Genomic DNA, 16,957 nt, shown 5'->3' with positions numbered 1-16,957 from the left:
GCTACTAAAGTGATTTGCCATTTTCTTCTCCAGCTCATTTTAGAGATGAGGAAGCTAAGGGAAAACAAGGTTAAGTGACTTGCCCAGGGTCACACAGCTTGTAAGTATCTGAGGCTGGATTTGAAGTCAGGAAGATGTCTTCCTGTCTTCAAGACCTGGCATTTTATACACTGTGCCAACTAGCTATTGTGTCTATTTACTGTATATAACCTTCAGAGATCAACACATTTTAGTTTGGAAAGACTCATCTGCAAAAGATTAACAATCAGTTTCTGAATTGTTTTTGCCCATTGATTAAATCAGATCCATATATAATTTCCAAGGTTGTTTCTTCTTCCTTTCAACATCTCAGCTTTTTAAAAAGGTATGTATTAATTCAACTTCTAATCATTGGAGACATTTACCTTAGTTTCTCAGAAATAAAATATATCTAAACCTTATTAGAAAGTGACTCTCTAAATGACAGACCTTGTTATAGTATGAGGGCAAATCAGCCCAATTTCAATCATATATCAATTAATGAAGCATTTATTATTAAGCATTTATGTAGTCACTAAGCTAGCATTGGGGAATTTCTAACGTCTAGGAATTTACTTTCCAGTAATTATATTACCTTGTGATCATAATTGATTTCACTACCTTGCCGAAAAATTTCAGTAGTTCCCTATTTTTCAATTATAATATAACTCATATTCAGAGCTTTCCATAGTTGGATGCCATCATACTTTTTCAGCTCTAATTCACACTGTTCCCTCTCATGTTCTAGGAAAACAGGACTATTTGCTATTCCCCATTCTTGGCTCCACTTTGTCCTTTTCCCTCTGTTCAGTGAAGCTCCCACCTCTGCCAATAAAATCCTACCCATCATTGGAGACTCAACTTGTATCCAATCCTTGAAGACTTCTCCCCTCCCATCTAATTAACAATGACTTAATACTATACATAGTATTTGGGTTTTGACTCTTTTATGTGCTTAGTATATATATATATATCATTTCAAATTAAATGTGGTTTATATCCACAGATTTATTGAAGTTAATTCTTGAAAGCCAGTATGTGCTTGAACTGGTTCATGAGGACCAATTGTTAAATTTTCTGTGTGATCATTTAAACCTTTGAAATTGGCAAAAATTACAAATCAGGGCTTTACTAATTGTGTCATTGATTACTTAGACTTAACAAAGTAAAGGAGAAAATGCTAATCATACAGATTAAATTCAAAGTGTATTGTGGATATACTCCTCATTTTTTAAGGCAGCTATAAACCATTTATTGGGACATCACATTTCATACTACCCTAAAGTCTGTGAACTCTCAGAGGGAAAGTAATGCTTCTTACTTGTTCTTACTGTATCTTTTTTCCAGGGCTCTGCTCATAGTAGTTGTTAATAAATATTTCCTAAATTTGAAGTTAAATTGTACTATTTATTTGGATGAACAAATTGATTTTTGGTATGAAATTTGAGCCTTGAATATTTTCATCATCATTAAACATATTAATGTAATACCTATCTAAATGGATACCGATTTAGCTGCCATGTTTTAAAAGACAGAAAAATTATTTCTTATGTTAAGTATTCTTTCTATATACATCAGAACCTTTTAATTTAGTACAGGATTTTATGGATCATATGACATGCAGTATTTTATGTATTCTCTTTGTTTTGGTAGTGTGTTTAAATGAATGTATATGTATATACATTAGATATGTATTTATCTGTATCTAAATAAATATATTTATACACACATGTATAATAGCTACTATTTATAAGGCTCTTTAAAGTTTACAAGGCATTTTACAAATATTATTTCATTTTATCTCACAACAACCTTGGAAGTAAGAACACTTAAGAAGACAGAGATGAATACCTTATTCAAAATCCCACAGTTAGTTCTGAATCCAGATTTGCTCTCATGTCTTCCTGAATTCAAGTCCAGTGCTCTATCCATTGCAGCACCTAGATAATTAATAGATACACAGATAGATAGAGCTTTGTCCATCCATCCACCTTTGTTTGTTTGTGTGTGTGTGTGTGTGTGTGTGTGTGTGTGTGTACGTGTATGTGTGCTTACACAAATACATTAAAATGAGGGGATTTTATCACTGACAGAGAATCTTAGGTTTCAAGTCTTAAATTATATACAGTCATTTCTGCCATAACACTTATTTCAAAAACATAAATTTGTTACAACTCAATTTATACATTAGGGTAAATTTTTTAGCATGACAAGAATTTCAGGATGCATATGCAATTTCTTATTCAGAAAATCCCACCATTTTACAATTGTTCACAAACTACAACCCTTCAGAAGCCCATTTTCACAAACAAACCTTAGATTTTTGTCAAGGTAAAGTGCTTCTTAATGAATATATTATATATAATCTAGTGCTATAGATGTCATGGTCAAGGAAGGCTGGTCTTCACCCTACTCTACTTCTGTCATGGTCACCCTAAGGTTTCAACAGGCATCTGGTCAACACAGCAGTCAGAAGTCATGGACGCAGTCACTATTACAGCATTTATGTTTTTCTCAACCATTTGTCGACCCTCTTAAAAAATTATCACTGACAGAGTTTTTGTTCCTCTAAATCTGTTTTCCCCATAAAGTGTGGTTTTTATTGTGATTTTGGGAACACATATCATTTTATAGAAAAACTGACTCTAGATGTCTGGAACAAAAGCCTGTGATTTCAGCCCCAAACTTAGGGATAAGAAGAAAAGACTGACTTAGACTGGAAGACACAGTGTAGCTTTTGTGAGCTGGCTGTGATCTGGCAAACAAAGAGTTTTCAGCCTCCCCTTATCATGGAACATCTCTCTAGTCTGTCTCAGCTGATTGAAGTGGAGCTGGCTGACAGAGAGCCCTTATGAAATGAGGCCCCAAAACTGGATGCTCTTTGGAGAACATAATGCTACTGTAGAGAAATGCCTAGCAATGAAAAGAGAAACCCGAAAATAGAATGAGAGGGAAGAAAGAGAAGCTAACAGAGAGCAATAGAGATATGATCTCTAAGTACAAACCTAAGTAAAAATAATGGTAGCTAGTATTTTTTTAGTGCTTACTATGTGCTAGATGCATTATAAATATTATCTCATTTGAACATCACAAGTACCTTGGGAGGGAACTACGATTATTAATATCATATTACAGATTATGAAGCGGAAGCAAACAAGTTCAATAACTTTCCCAGGATTACATAGCTAGTAAATGGAGTGAGATTGGATTTGAACTCGAGTCTTCTTAATTCCAGAATTCAGAATTCTGCTCTACCACTTGTCTATAATGACATTATAAATAGACATCTACAATCTTGCAGAATCTGAGATATGAATTGGTTTTCATCATACATTCCTGGACACTCAATTTCTCTATGCAAACCCTATATATGTTCACTTTTTTTAATTGATGATCATATATACTGTTATGTCCTCTGACTTATGGGGAAAGAGAAGGATGTATTATTGTTACTTTTCTAACTATACTATGTCTTTAAATACCAATGCTTTGAACTAATTATATCCTCTGACTGACTTACAAAAAACAAAAAGCAAGTTAATATATCAGTTGGGGTATTTGAATGACGGTATGCAGTAGAAGTCACAGAGTAACCTGAACCCGGGGTAGCTATTATAGAGACCCTCTGTGCTCCATAGAGGACATGAGTCACCTTTTCTATGAGCTTTTGGGTTTGAATCCAATTCATAGACTCTTTTTGAGACTTCCCCTGTAGCTAATTTTTCACTATTTTTTTCTTCTGAATGTTATCATTTTTATCTGCCTAGTAGTTTTCTGTTGTGAGTGCTCTTTTAGCTTTTTTGCTCATCATGATTGTCTGAGCACTAATCCTGGGGTAAAGGGAGTACAGATCCAAGCTTTTTTGCTGGGATTGGGGTTAGTCAAGATGTTGACTATGCAATTCAGGACTTGCCTTTGCAGAGGTTTGCTTCTTCCTTTATGTCCAGATTCTTCCTATGCAGTGGTTTGTTCCCAACCTAGTCTCGTCTTTTGCCCCAGTGTTCCCAGGCTTGCTATATAGCTGCTGAGACCTATGCTATTATCAAGCTATCAGGACCTAGACTGTACTGTAGTTTTTCTGCTCTCCTGCCTACCTGGACTTTACTTCCCATTTTCCCCTAAAAGACAGACCTTCACTGAAAATCCTTCATGATGTCTACCATTGAAACCGTCTTAGGATCTTGTCTTTTCTTTTTGATGGTATCTGTAGGTTTAATGTCTGTACAGAGGCTCCATTTAGCTTTATGTAGAGAAACACTCCAGGAGCTTGCTGGCTTCACACTGCCATCTTGTCTCTGCCCTAGAAACCCGCCCCCCCTCAAAATCTAGGATCTGATGATCATGATCTTCTCTTTGGCAAAAAAATAGGAAACAATCTACTACAGCTAAGCCTAGACTATTAGGAGCTGGGGCTGTGGGTTAGGTTAACCAAGGACAAATGAAACTTCCCCCTACATAAAGGTAATGGTGATGCTCCTGAACATGCTTGGTGAAGGACCTTCCCATTCATTAGAATTGATGTTTTGGTAGATCACAGTTATGACCTTTTTTTTTTAAATTGATATTTTATTTTTCCAGATACATGTTATGAAAAATTTTCAACATTCATCCATATGCATATGTATATTTTTTAAGTTCTATAATTTCCTTCCACCCTTCCTTCCCACCCCTCTCTCCTTAGCAGGGAACAGTTAGGTGAATATTGTACATGCATATTTGTGTCAAACATATTTACAGATTAGTCACTTTTGGTATGAGGAATTAGGATTAAAGGAAAGAAATATGTAAGAGAACTTTTTAAAAAATGAATATAGTAATCTTCAGATTCTGAAAGGTTTGTTTTATTTTGTTTTGTTTTTCTTCCTTTGGATGGGGATAGCATTGTCCATAGTTGGTCTAATAGGATTATCCTAGCTTTCTGAACTGCTGAGAGGAGCTGAATCCATCAGGGTTGATCAACTCACAATGTTATTGTTAATGTATACAGTAAATTCTTTTTTGCCCCATCTTCATTCTTTAAAGCAAATAAGAATCATTACTTGTTCTATTTTAGAGATTAAAAAATTGCCGAGAGTAACAGAATCAAGTGCAGAGGCAAGGGAATATGCAACATAAAAAACGGATTCTTATTTATCAAGTAGAATTCTCTCTCTTCCTAATGATGCACAATGATGGAATTGTAGATAATTAGTGAATTTCAGGCAGCTGGAAAAACTCAGGTTCAGAGACCAGATCAGAATCAATATAATGCAAAGAGTGCTGGACTTGGAGTTAGCAGTCAAAAGAATAGAATTTGAGTTCTGTTCTTGCCTTCTACTTATCAGATATATGACTATGGGTAAGTTTCCTCATTGGTGAGATGGGGATAATGATGTTTCTAATATTCACCACACTGGATTTGGTGTGAAGGAAGCAGTTTTTAAAATGCTATCTAAATGTAAGCTATTATTATGGAATCATAAAGCTATAAGATGTCACTAGATAGATGAAATTCATTTCTATTTTTAAAACACTCCCACAATAGGCAATTCATAATTAAATTTTTTCCTAGAGCTGTACCAATTCCATTTCATTAAATCCAGTATAAATCCTTCATATTGAAGCTAAAATTCTTTTTAAAGTTAGTCTTTAGAAGGAAAGAGAACAGCTTTGATCTCTGAGGTCCCTTGCTGGTCTAAAATTATGAACCTAAGTAGCTCTTGTTTCTTGAAAACCATTGCTTTTCCTTTTGTCTCTTCTTCAACCCTTTTATCCATTCATTATTAATTCTATGATCCTACTTTTTAATGCTTGTATTTATTTTAATTCTTTCTTCTCAGAATGTTGCACATTTCTTTCAAATTTAGGAAAATTGAAATGCATAGAGGTTGTTAAAGTATGACTGGATTTCAATCCATTTATTTATCTCCATTAGGCTAGCAAAGATCCAGATTTTGGAGACTGATTTATTAATTACAACTTTTTATTTAATTATAATAAAATGATATAGATTGATACAATGATCAAATTAGTGTTGCATAAGTACTTCCTTTGGCCTTTGCCCAAAGTTCTTAAATTGTCTTTTGTTCTATAGATGTATCCTTATGATGTCATGTACTAAAGAAGATTACCTGAAAATTTTTATCTCTTTCAGAGTAGAAGAATTCAGTTTATTCCTAGGATTTATCATTTACTCCCTAGAGAAAAGGTTATATAATTTTCAACCAGCCTTCCATCAAAGATTAAAGCATCAGATAAATTGCTTATCTGGTATATACATAACATTTTAGCATTGTGTGTCTTTCATTCACTGCCATGCTTTTCTTCATTTCCACAGGCAAGCAAGATAAGAGTACAAAGATAAATATACTGTTAGCAACAACATATTGCAATGTCTTCTTTTTGTAATCTTATAATTCCATTTGATCTTTCTCCTCTCTTCATTCTCCTCTTTTCCTTTTTTGACACTGCTTTTTTCCCCAATGTTTTCTCTCTCTTTCTCATCTGTCTGTGTGTCTGTATTAATACTCTCTACCACTAAGGTCAAAGTTGTATTCAAATCCATCCTCAGGAACTTATTAGCTGTATGTTCCTAGACAATAATGATAGTCATTGCTAGTATTGCTATAGCTTCTTAAAATTCGTAAAACATTTTACATATATTTTCTTACTTTATCCTCATTATAACCCTGGGAGGTGGATTCTATTAGTATTCCTTTTTTAAGGATGAGGGAACTGAAACAAGCAGAGAATAAATGATTTGCTCAGTGTTTCACAGTTGAGAGGATTTGAAATCAAGTCAATCTGACTCGATCCAGGGTTTTGTACACTAAACCACATAGCTTAACTTCTCTGTACCTTAGTTTCTCTATCTATAAAATGAGGGGACTGGACTACATGATCTCTAAGTTCTCTTATACTTTTGACTCCATGGACTCTTAAAAAACAAAAAACAATTCACCAGAATACCAAAAGGCTGACCCAATAGCCACTCCAAGTCCTCTTCGGCTACTGGCAGTGGAGGGTATCTGGTGCTTCAGGTGCTTATTGTAACTTTTCATAGTCATTGCCAACCCTTCTGAGTACTTCTCTTGTGTGTTTTCCATAATATGTGCTACCATATTGTTCCTTGAGAACAATTAATTACAGATTCTCCTTGGAAATTTGCAATTCCAAGAATCTCCTATGAGTGTCAATAGGAATGGCATCACACATAAAGTTAAATAAGAGTCAGGAGGATAAATTTGAAGGTTGGAGAGAACAGAAAAAATAATGAAGAAACAAAATAAGCAAGAGGTGAAGTAGAAAGGAAATGATTAAATAGACAAGGATTATCCTCTGGAGTTGTGCAAGGTCATATAAAGGTTTGCAAACAACGGAGCAGCTAACCCATATTAATACTCAGATCAGTCAGAAGATTGGAGGTGGGGCAAGGGTAGGGGTAAGGGGGTGCCTCAGTTAACTCAACTTTAAGGAGTGATAAAGTTTCCATAATTGTAGTACGTTCTGAAAAATCCAGTATATTTCAAGTGCAAAACCAAGGTATTATTTTACTTCTCTAGACACCCTTTGACTGAAAGGTTAATTAGGAAATAGGGAAAATGCAAGAATCTGTTTCATTGTGCTATAAGTACAAGGGCAGTAGAGAGGTATTGAACTTAAAATCTAGAATTTGGGAGGAGAGATTTGGGTTTGTTTGTGTACCTTTTTTGTATTAATACTATGTATGGGGTCCGTGTGTGTGTGTTTGTGTGTGTGTGTGTGTGTGTGTGTAATTCTGGTAATTTGGAGAGCTGGAAGGGTATGGGACTTTGTGAACAATAGAGCTAGGGACTCAAAACAGATTCTAAGGATCTGTATGTAACATTTAGGTATCAAATCTAGATATAAATAGATGATAGATAGATGATAGATGGATGGATTGATAGATGATAGGTAAATATCTATGCTTATGTTTATCCTCATTAGGGAATGAGTCTATCTAAACTATATTGTTTTATGAAATAGCATAATAGTCTGTATTTGGTAAGTGTTTAATCAATTTGGTTGATAAATTAATGAACTGATTTAAAGTGCTTTTAGAAAACTTGAGAATGGAAACATCACGCTATAAATGTGATGATCAGTGAGGTCTCTAATTAGGATGTAAGTTGGTCCTTAAAGAAAGACAAAGATTTCAACAGTCAGAGATGAATTGGGAATGTGTCCTAATCATTGGGAAGAGCCTTTGCAAATGAATGGAATCGTGAGTGTCCCATGGAATTAGGGTATGACAAGAAATCCAGTTTGGCTAGAACAGAGGAACACATACAGATAAGTGAATAAAATAAAGTAGATTACAGTCAAAATTTGAAAGACCTTAAATAGAAGTTTCTGGGTTTATGGCTTATCATATTGGCAACAGGAAATCAATGAAAGTTTATGAAGAAGATAATGATATGGTTAGACTTATTTATTTCTATGTTTATTCTGAAGGCTTTGTCAATAATGGATCAGAAAGAAGAGATTCTAGAGTTAGAAGTAGGAAATATGATCTAGAAAGTATGGTCTATTGACTACCATTGGACCTGTAGTGCCTGGTCTGGTTTCTTATACTCATGTCTCTTTTCTGCTCAAGCACTTTCAATGACTCCCTATTTCTGACACATCCAGCTCCTCTGTCTGACTTTCAAGGTTCTCCCTATTATCTCTGTCCATGCAATCACATTTCTTATTATTCCACATTAATCTAGCTCTCATATGTTCAGAACAGTTTCCTTAATCCAATACAAATATACTATCCTCCCTTGTAACTGTCCCTTCTTTATTTGCCCTGCTAACATGTCAGTGCAGAGCCTTATTACAACTTATGTCAGTTATTTCATTGATTTCTCTTCTCACTCTGTCCCTATTCTAAGTAATCTGTTCTACTCAGTCTAGATTTGTCTTCCATAAATACAGGATAACTGGAAATTATTAATGATTTTATAAAAAGCTTTTCTATCATAACTAATAAAAAATGAAACTGAAAAAATCTTAAGGCTTCATCTTATACCAATAAAATTTATGAAGATTAAAATAGTTGGAATAATCATTATTTTAGGAGCTATGAAAAGACAGGTATACTATTATCTTATTTCTGGGACTATGGATTGGTCCAAATATTTTGAAAAGAAATTTGAAATTATATAAAAAATGTTTTTTAAGTTGCTTATACCTCTTCATCCTGTTGCTAGGTACTGACCTTCAAGAAGGGCAAAAACAGAAAAAAGTTTCCATATACACCCAACTAGTCGTGTTTGTATTTTTGTGGTAGTCAAGAACTTGAAAGAAAGGAAGCACACATCAATTGAGGAAAGGAACACAATAAATATGATAGTTCAGTATAATGAAATATCAATAATCACAATTAGAGTCAACATTTAGGTAGAGATTTAAGGTCTGTGAAGTGTGTTACAGTTATTATTTCATTAACCTTCACAATCACCTTTTGAAGCAGTTACTATTATTAATTACATAGGGAGAAACTGAGGTTGAAAATGTTTAAGCAATATACTTGGGTTACATAGTTGGTATATATCTGAGGAAAGATTCAAACTCAGTTCTTCTTTACTCCTAGGTCAGCACTCCACTACACACCAAGAAATGATGAAAATGAAGAATTCAGAGAATCATCGAAAGGTGCATAGGACCTGATACAGACAAAATTAGCAGAACTATAAAAAAATACACATCATACTGTTAACAATGTTAAATTGAAAACAAATAAAGATGAATAGTGTGTCATTCAGTCCACAAACATATATTATTTATTGTGAACTAGACAAAATCAGTCTCTGCTTTCAAGGAGCATTCTACAAGAGGAGACAGCATGCAAATAGATAGTAAATACAAGATCTATACATAGTAGAAGCAAGGCAAATGCACTAGTAGTTAGGAAGATATCAGGGAACCGCAGAGGCAAAAGGAAGGAGGCAGAGCTTTCTAGATATGGAGGATACCCAGTATAAAAGCCGGGGGCTAGTAGAGTATAATATGTAATTATAATGATTAATCTTTGTCCAGAGAAGAAATAAGAAAAAATGTATTTCCCACTCCTCTTTTCAGAAAAAGTGTGAAATACTTGGAAGTGGGTTGCTTAGTACAGCTGAATATTTTTTCTTTTTTCTTTTTTTCATAAATATTTGTTTAGGGATGGGACACAGTAGGGTTGAAGAAGATTCATGTTTATGTAAATGAAAGTAATTGAAAATCAGAAGATTTCATCACTGTAGACTTTTAAAAGTAGGTATCAGCTTTAAAAAATGAAACCTTGTTTTTATAACACATTTATATTCCATTGAAGTTTTGGATCTTGTTGAAATAGACATAACTGTGAGAAATTCCTTTTGGATCCTGTAGGAAACCATAATTTCTCTTCAGGCAGATGAGATCCTCTAGGAATGCCACTTTAGTGACATTCAAGAGGATCCATAACTTATACAGAGGAATTCCAAGGGGAGGAGGCTGAATTCTACTTTGTGTGGGATACCATGATACAGTCTGACCTTTTCAGCCATAGGGAGAAAAAGGGGCAGTCAGAAATGAATGATTACCTGGTTAAATTTATTCATGGCCCTCTACTTCCAGTTTCCAGATCTAAGAACAGGCTGCCTCTCCTTCCCCATACCTGGAATAATTTCTTCTCAGATATTTTGAACTCAATCCAGTGGAAGAAGAGAAGCAAAAGGGATTATTATTAGGTGCATAATATTATGCTAGGAGTATGCTAAGGGCTTGATGTATGTTTTCTCACCTGATCCTCAAAAGAACTCTGGGAGGTAGTGTTATTATTTCTCCATTTTATAGCTGAGGGAAATGAGATAGAGGTTAAGTCATTTGCTCAGTTGCACAGCAAGTAAGTGAGGCTAAATTTGAACTCAGGTCTTCTTGAATCCTAACTCTTGGCAGTGAAGTAGATGATAGAGTTGTGTCTGAACTCAGGAAAATCTGAATTCAAATTTAGCCACAGATAGTAACTGTGTGACTCTGGACAAGTCACTTAACTCTGTCTCCATTTCCTCATCGGTAAAATGATCTGCAGAAGGAAATGGCAAACCACTCCAGTATATCTACCAAAAAAATCCCAGAGTCAGACAACACTGACAACGACTAAACAAATCCCAGACACCAGACCTAGCATTCTACCCACTGTGCCAGAGAAGATACCAAGCTGAACTTTGAAAGAAGCTAACTTTAAAGATTTGATGTAAATCTTCCTAACTAGGGCAGAGATTATCTTTTTTCATCTCTTTCACTTAACAAAGTATTAACAAAGGGTGCTTGATCAATGTTTACTGATTGAAAAAATGACTACCAGAACAACACACTATTTGCTGTGCCACCCCCTGCCTCAAAAGTAAAGTAAAGGTTTCTGGGTCTATCCCACCGCTCAATCCCAGTCTCTGCCTTGAAGGTTTAGATTGGAAGTAGAAGTAATTTATTTACTCAGAGAGTCAGAGGAGAATGAAGCAAGGGATGGAAGACCCCCTGAGAGGGACTTGAAGAAGAGGCAGGGGCTGGACCCCTGGATTTCTGGGTTCTGGGGGGATTTTGCTTCCTCCTCAAAACTCTTCAGTAAAGAGAATAGCTCTCCACCCTCACCAAAATAATGAACAATGCATACAAAATGAGACAGGAATAGGAATTGTTTTAGTGGATATATGGCTATTTGGGGTTTTATATCATTAAAATCCTACTGTACTCTCTATCTAGCACCAATGTTGTAGCATCTCTAAACTCATACTACAAATTCCTGAAAGACCAGAGATGAAGCATTCCATTAGACCTTGAGATCAGAAGAAAGCCCTTTTAAGCCCTCCACATGATGGCCTTGAACAAGTAGTTTGGGGTCTCTCCCTTTTAAGAGGCAAGCAAGCCTGGGTAGGATCTGAGGCTTTGTCTTAATCCCTAGACAGTCACCACCTCCTCAACACAGCACTCTAATTGTAGGCTATACAGGATGTTCCTTCTTTTTCTTGATTTTCCTTTATAGGACACCACCTTCTAAAAATACTGTAGGTTCGAAAATGAAAATCACAAGAATTAGCTGGAATTTCCCTCCTCCCTTTTCTTTGTATAGTCAGAGTGGCTAACCTGACCTATCAAAGCAAAATCATTATATGACTTGCATAGCAGTTGTTCAACTGGGGTGCTTATCCTGTGGGTCTGTGAAAATGAAATCCTTGTCAGAAGTCTTGGGTAGGGAGCAGAGGCATTTAGATTTTTTTCACTTTTATTCCACATACATTTTTTAAGTTCCTCTTAAAAGGAAACACAGTGAGACATAGTGAGTTTTCCGAGTAAGACAGGGGTGCTGATCATGACTTGTATTCTGTTTTTTGTATACCCATGATTTTGTGGGAATTTGGGGACTTCACTGAGGAAATTCCTTCTACAGGGGAGATTGGCAACTCTTCTGTGATTTATTGGCTTAGGGAATGGCTAGAGGTCCTGACAAGTTGTGACTAAGGGTCATGGAGCTAAATTTGTGCTTAACACAGTACTTAGCACAAATGAGGCAATTAATAAAGATTTATTGACTGACTGCCTATCAGAGTCATGCCTTGAACTGAGATTTTCTTGACTCTAAGGTCATTAGCAAGACAGGTAGGTGGTCCATGATAGAATGTGGGTCAAATCTAATCTCAAACACTTACTGTGTGACCCTAGGCAAGTCACTTAACTTCAATTGCCTCAGTTTCCTCATCTGTAAAATGTGCTGGAGTAGGAAATGGCAAACTACTGCAGTATCTTTACCAAGAAAACCGTAAGTGGGGGGTCATAAAGAATGGGACACAACTAAAATGGCCCAACAACTAAGGTCAATTTACAATCTATTTCATCCTTTGGCCTCACATACAGACTATACAAAGCAGAAATTTTAAGCTGGAGTCATGGTTTTTCTCTGTTTGTCAAGGTTTGATTTGGTATATATTCTTTCTGTATCATATCAAAGTTGGGAGTCAGTATGGAGTAGAAAACTGTCCTAACATTGACACTGAAGGTTTTTTTGGAATACCAAAAAGTCAGTACAAGAATATATGGAGTTCACAAAAAGAAAGTCAAACAAGCCAAAGGAGATAGTCATAAATGTAAGGGTTGTCAGGGAAAACATGGAAAGAGGTCCATTGGATCCCCTGGATGGAATCAGTCACTTGGAAATGAATGAAACACCTATTCCCTAATCAGTACCATCTTGCTACACATTGACTATATCACACTGGGTAAGTTATTGACTCATATCACCAGGCAAATGTCTATAACCATTAAATTTCAAAATAAATGTCAACTTACAAGGTGGGTTTCCTTTACCTGAGTTCCTTACACAAAAGGAATAATAGAACCAATAAAAATCATTTTGAAATTACTTTTTAAAATTTAAACTTTATTTGCTTTTGGATAATGAAATTATGTCTAAATTTGTGAAGAGAGAAATAGCATTTTATAATCCACATATACACTTTACTATTATTATTGTTTACTGTTATCATGAAAGATTTATTCAATTAACACCATGGAAACATGTTAAACCACTCCATGTTGCTGAGAATAAGGAGTTAACTTGACTGGTTTTTTGCCCACTTCATTTTCCAATTATAAAAATTACTTTTACAGTTTTGAAGTCCCACAGACCAAGGGGTTAAAGACTGCGTCACTGATCTAGCTCTACTACCCATGTTGAAGTCTAAATTTTAATCCTTTAAAATATTTTACCTGTGCCCTTCAATTTATCATAAAAAGGGATAATTTCCAATTCAATTAGCATTCTTTCCAAAAAGTCATTGAAAAAAATCTTTGCTTAAGGAACTGAGGATCATAGAGAAGGGAAGTCAGAAGGGAATTTAGAAGATATCTAGTCTCACCATTTTAATTTTTACAGACGAAGAAATGAAGACCCTGAGAAGTGGTAATATTCCCAAGGTCATTCAGATAGTGACTCAGAATTCAGATTCAGGTCACATGAATCCAAATGTCCCAGGCTACTGAAACTGCCCATGTTTTGTCCTTTTTGTGTATTCTTTGATTTGAGCAAGTTTCTAACTCTGACTTATTTATTTTGATCTTTCCTCAAACTCTTCAAATACAGTGTCTGAACATCATAATGTACATTTGGTAATTTTTAATAAACAAATAGACTGTTAATAAATATTGTCTGTGGAGGTCTTTTCCCTCCTCCCCATGAATGCTTGTGACTGAAATGAAATTGTGGATATAAAGAACTTTGGAGATAAATGATGGTATTATTATCATGATTATTAGTCTTCAGAAAATAAAGTCATCATCAGACTGGAGACTAATTTAAACATTTAAAAATTTTTTTAAATGTCTAGACAACCAACAGAACAATAAACCAAGCCCTGATTTGTAGGGATAACCATTTTTGAGGTTTTGATGCTCACACTGAAAATTTAATTGGCTTGGCTAGAGTTGGCTACAGCATACTCCTGCCAGACCCCAAACTCAACTTCACCAACTTGAGAAAGAATTCCCCATTAGAAGGCACATCTACCCGAGGAATTCTAGCACAGCTGTCATGTTAGTAGAAGTTAAAACTACGTTGTTAGGAGATTGAAGTTACTGAATAGAGAGTGATTGGAATATTGTTTTTTAACTTGATGAACTTTGTTCTCATAGAGGAATCCTCATAGAGGTTGTAACATCAAGTTTTATACTCACAAACACAGAATCTGAGTTGAAAGGAATCTCAGAAGCTTGATCAGATCCAGCTTGTCAAGAATTTCCTCTACAAACTCCCCAGCAACTTTAGTCACTGGACTTTTGCATGAAGAACTTCAAGCAAAGGAAATTCAGTTTCTCCAAGAATTCCATTCTATTTTGGTTTAGCTAAAATGGAAAAGAATTTTTTTTTCCATATATTAGACCTACATAGGCCTCTCAGAATCTTTGGCCATTAACTACTTTTTGTTTTTATCCATGTATCTCTAATTCTTTTTCCAACTAATAGTTCTTAAAAGGACAAATATGAACTTGGGGTTTGTGATGGATACTGCTCTGAAGCTGGAGAACAACAGAAGATTTTACTTCTGGGTAAATTGTGTGACCAGAAACTGATGTAAGTAGTGGCAAAACAGATATAGCTTATAAGTAAATAAGTAAACAAATAAAAGAATGGAAAGATAGTTAATAGATAACTAATTAAAGTAAGTAAACATTTTTTAAAAAAAGAGTCTGTGGTCTAAAATGAATTATTAATTCTTTCAAGCCATTCTTCTTTTTCCAGTAAAGGAGAACTCTTAAGTTTTCCCTACTTTAGGCCAAGATCCCACCAATGACAGAAGTTTTGCTGGCAGGAAAGGTAACCTTGCTTGACTGAGCAAGATACTTACATACCTGGAAGCAATAGGAAACTATAAAAGGCATCTTGACCCAAAAGAGAGAACCATTCCTGCTGCTGAATCCTGCTAGGAACAATGGGGAGCAGTATGCAGATATGAGATTGCCAAGGTAAACAGTGCCCAAAACATCTGCTGGCTAACAAAGGTCATAGAGGAACACACATTCTCAGGTCTGTAAGAAATTGAATTGGAACAAAGAGTTACTCATTCACTTATATTCCTCTGGTTTTGTCTTTTTCTTTCTCTAAGAAAAGATAAAAAAATTTCTTTTGCCATGTTGTTTGACAAGTGGCAAAAATTAGCAAATGGAAATTTATTCTCTAAATACTGGAAGATTTGGATTTCCTCAAGTTTGTCCCCTGGGTTAGGACAATGAAGCTGAAAGAACAAGAAAATCTCTACAAAAGTACTTTTAGATCCTTCTTGACATGAAAATCTCTGACACAAGAGTTATGGTGTAATGATGAAATGCCAAGATGTTTAAAATAAAATAGATCATATACATCAATTTGATCCCAGAGAGAAATTTTTCCTGCTACAAAAACACTTAAAAAGACCATCTACTGGGCAACAGGATTGCAATCTATGGCAATGGAGGAAATATCCATACCAACATTACAGATCCTTGAAAAAGTATTGACATGAAGACTACTGCAAATTTTCCCCAACAAAAGTTATATCCTCTATTCCTTGTCCATTTCTTCTTCTAGGAACCCATTATTGCTGATTTTAATGTAGATATACCACAAAATGTTCTTCCTTATCTGTGAAATCATCAGATAACATGAGAGCATGGCTAATTTGTCAATATGTCTGCTGTTTAAAAGATTTATGGGAGTGTTACTCTGACAGGCCATATGTACTATTGATTTTGTAGATTTAGGTTAACTAGATCTGATAGGATGGGATCCCATAGGTGCCATCCAATCCTCCCAACATATACTTTGAACTTGAGCTTGTTTCTAAATTTGCATCAAATATCTTTTGGAATTTTTTTAAAGTTGTTTTGTCTTACTAAATAATCAGGAACATATGCATTGATTTTCTTCTCCCCATAGTGCTTCATCCTTCCATTGGATGAAGGACAGATTTCTTTGCGGGAAAACACTCCCTTCAATATTGTCACGGTTCAATGATTCTTAAAGGAATTTCAATTTTCCTGCAATAGAGACTTTATACAATATCTTCCCTGATATTTCAGAAGGCTAAGGAATGTAATGACAGCCTTCATATAAAATAAGGGGTTCTACATGAGTGCCAGTGAGATTTGTTCTTTCTACTGAGTATTAGAAGGGGGGATAGACAATTTTTTTTTTAAATTAGGATGCTTGCAGTGAAAAGAACTTAATGCTTACTAGACCCTGGAATGTACTACCAAAGGAAATGATGGGAAAATTCTTCATTGAGAATTTTAAAGAGGCTTAAACTGAAGCTATATGAGACTATAAGATCAACTATTTTGACTGACTGGTCTAGATGGTGTGAAATTTAATAGGCAGAACCATAGATGACTTATTTTCTAGATTGCCTTGAATGAATTCCTTTGCCATGGGGCAAAAACCTCTTCCTGTCCCTTATAGTCC

The 16,957-nt window shown here is 35.1% G+C and overlaps 1 long non-coding RNA gene across 1 annotated transcript in view; it reads left to right on the top strand.

Annotated features, from left to right (window-relative positions):
- The window catches only part of LOC141493858 (uncharacterized), a 304,223-nt gene extending 294,525 nt beyond the window's left edge, over positions 1-9,698 (top strand). The window contains exon 7 of the long non-coding RNA XR_012470340.1: positions 9,596-9,698. This is a non-coding gene — a long non-coding RNA (uncharacterized LOC141493858). The remainder of the gene's footprint in view (positions 1-9,595) is intronic.
- The last annotated feature ends 7,259 nt before the right edge of the window (positions 9,699-16,957 follow it).

The sequence above is a fragment of the Macrotis lagotis genome, chromosome 7 (genome assembly GCF_037893015.1).
Source record: "Macrotis lagotis isolate mMagLag1 chromosome 7, bilby.v1.9.chrom.fasta, whole genome shotgun sequence".
NCBI lineage: Eukaryota > Metazoa > Chordata > Mammalia > Peramelemorphia > Peramelidae > Macrotis > Macrotis lagotis.
The sequence above is the reverse complement of the archived record's forward strand: the minus strand, read 5'-3'. Positions and strand labels throughout refer to the sequence as shown.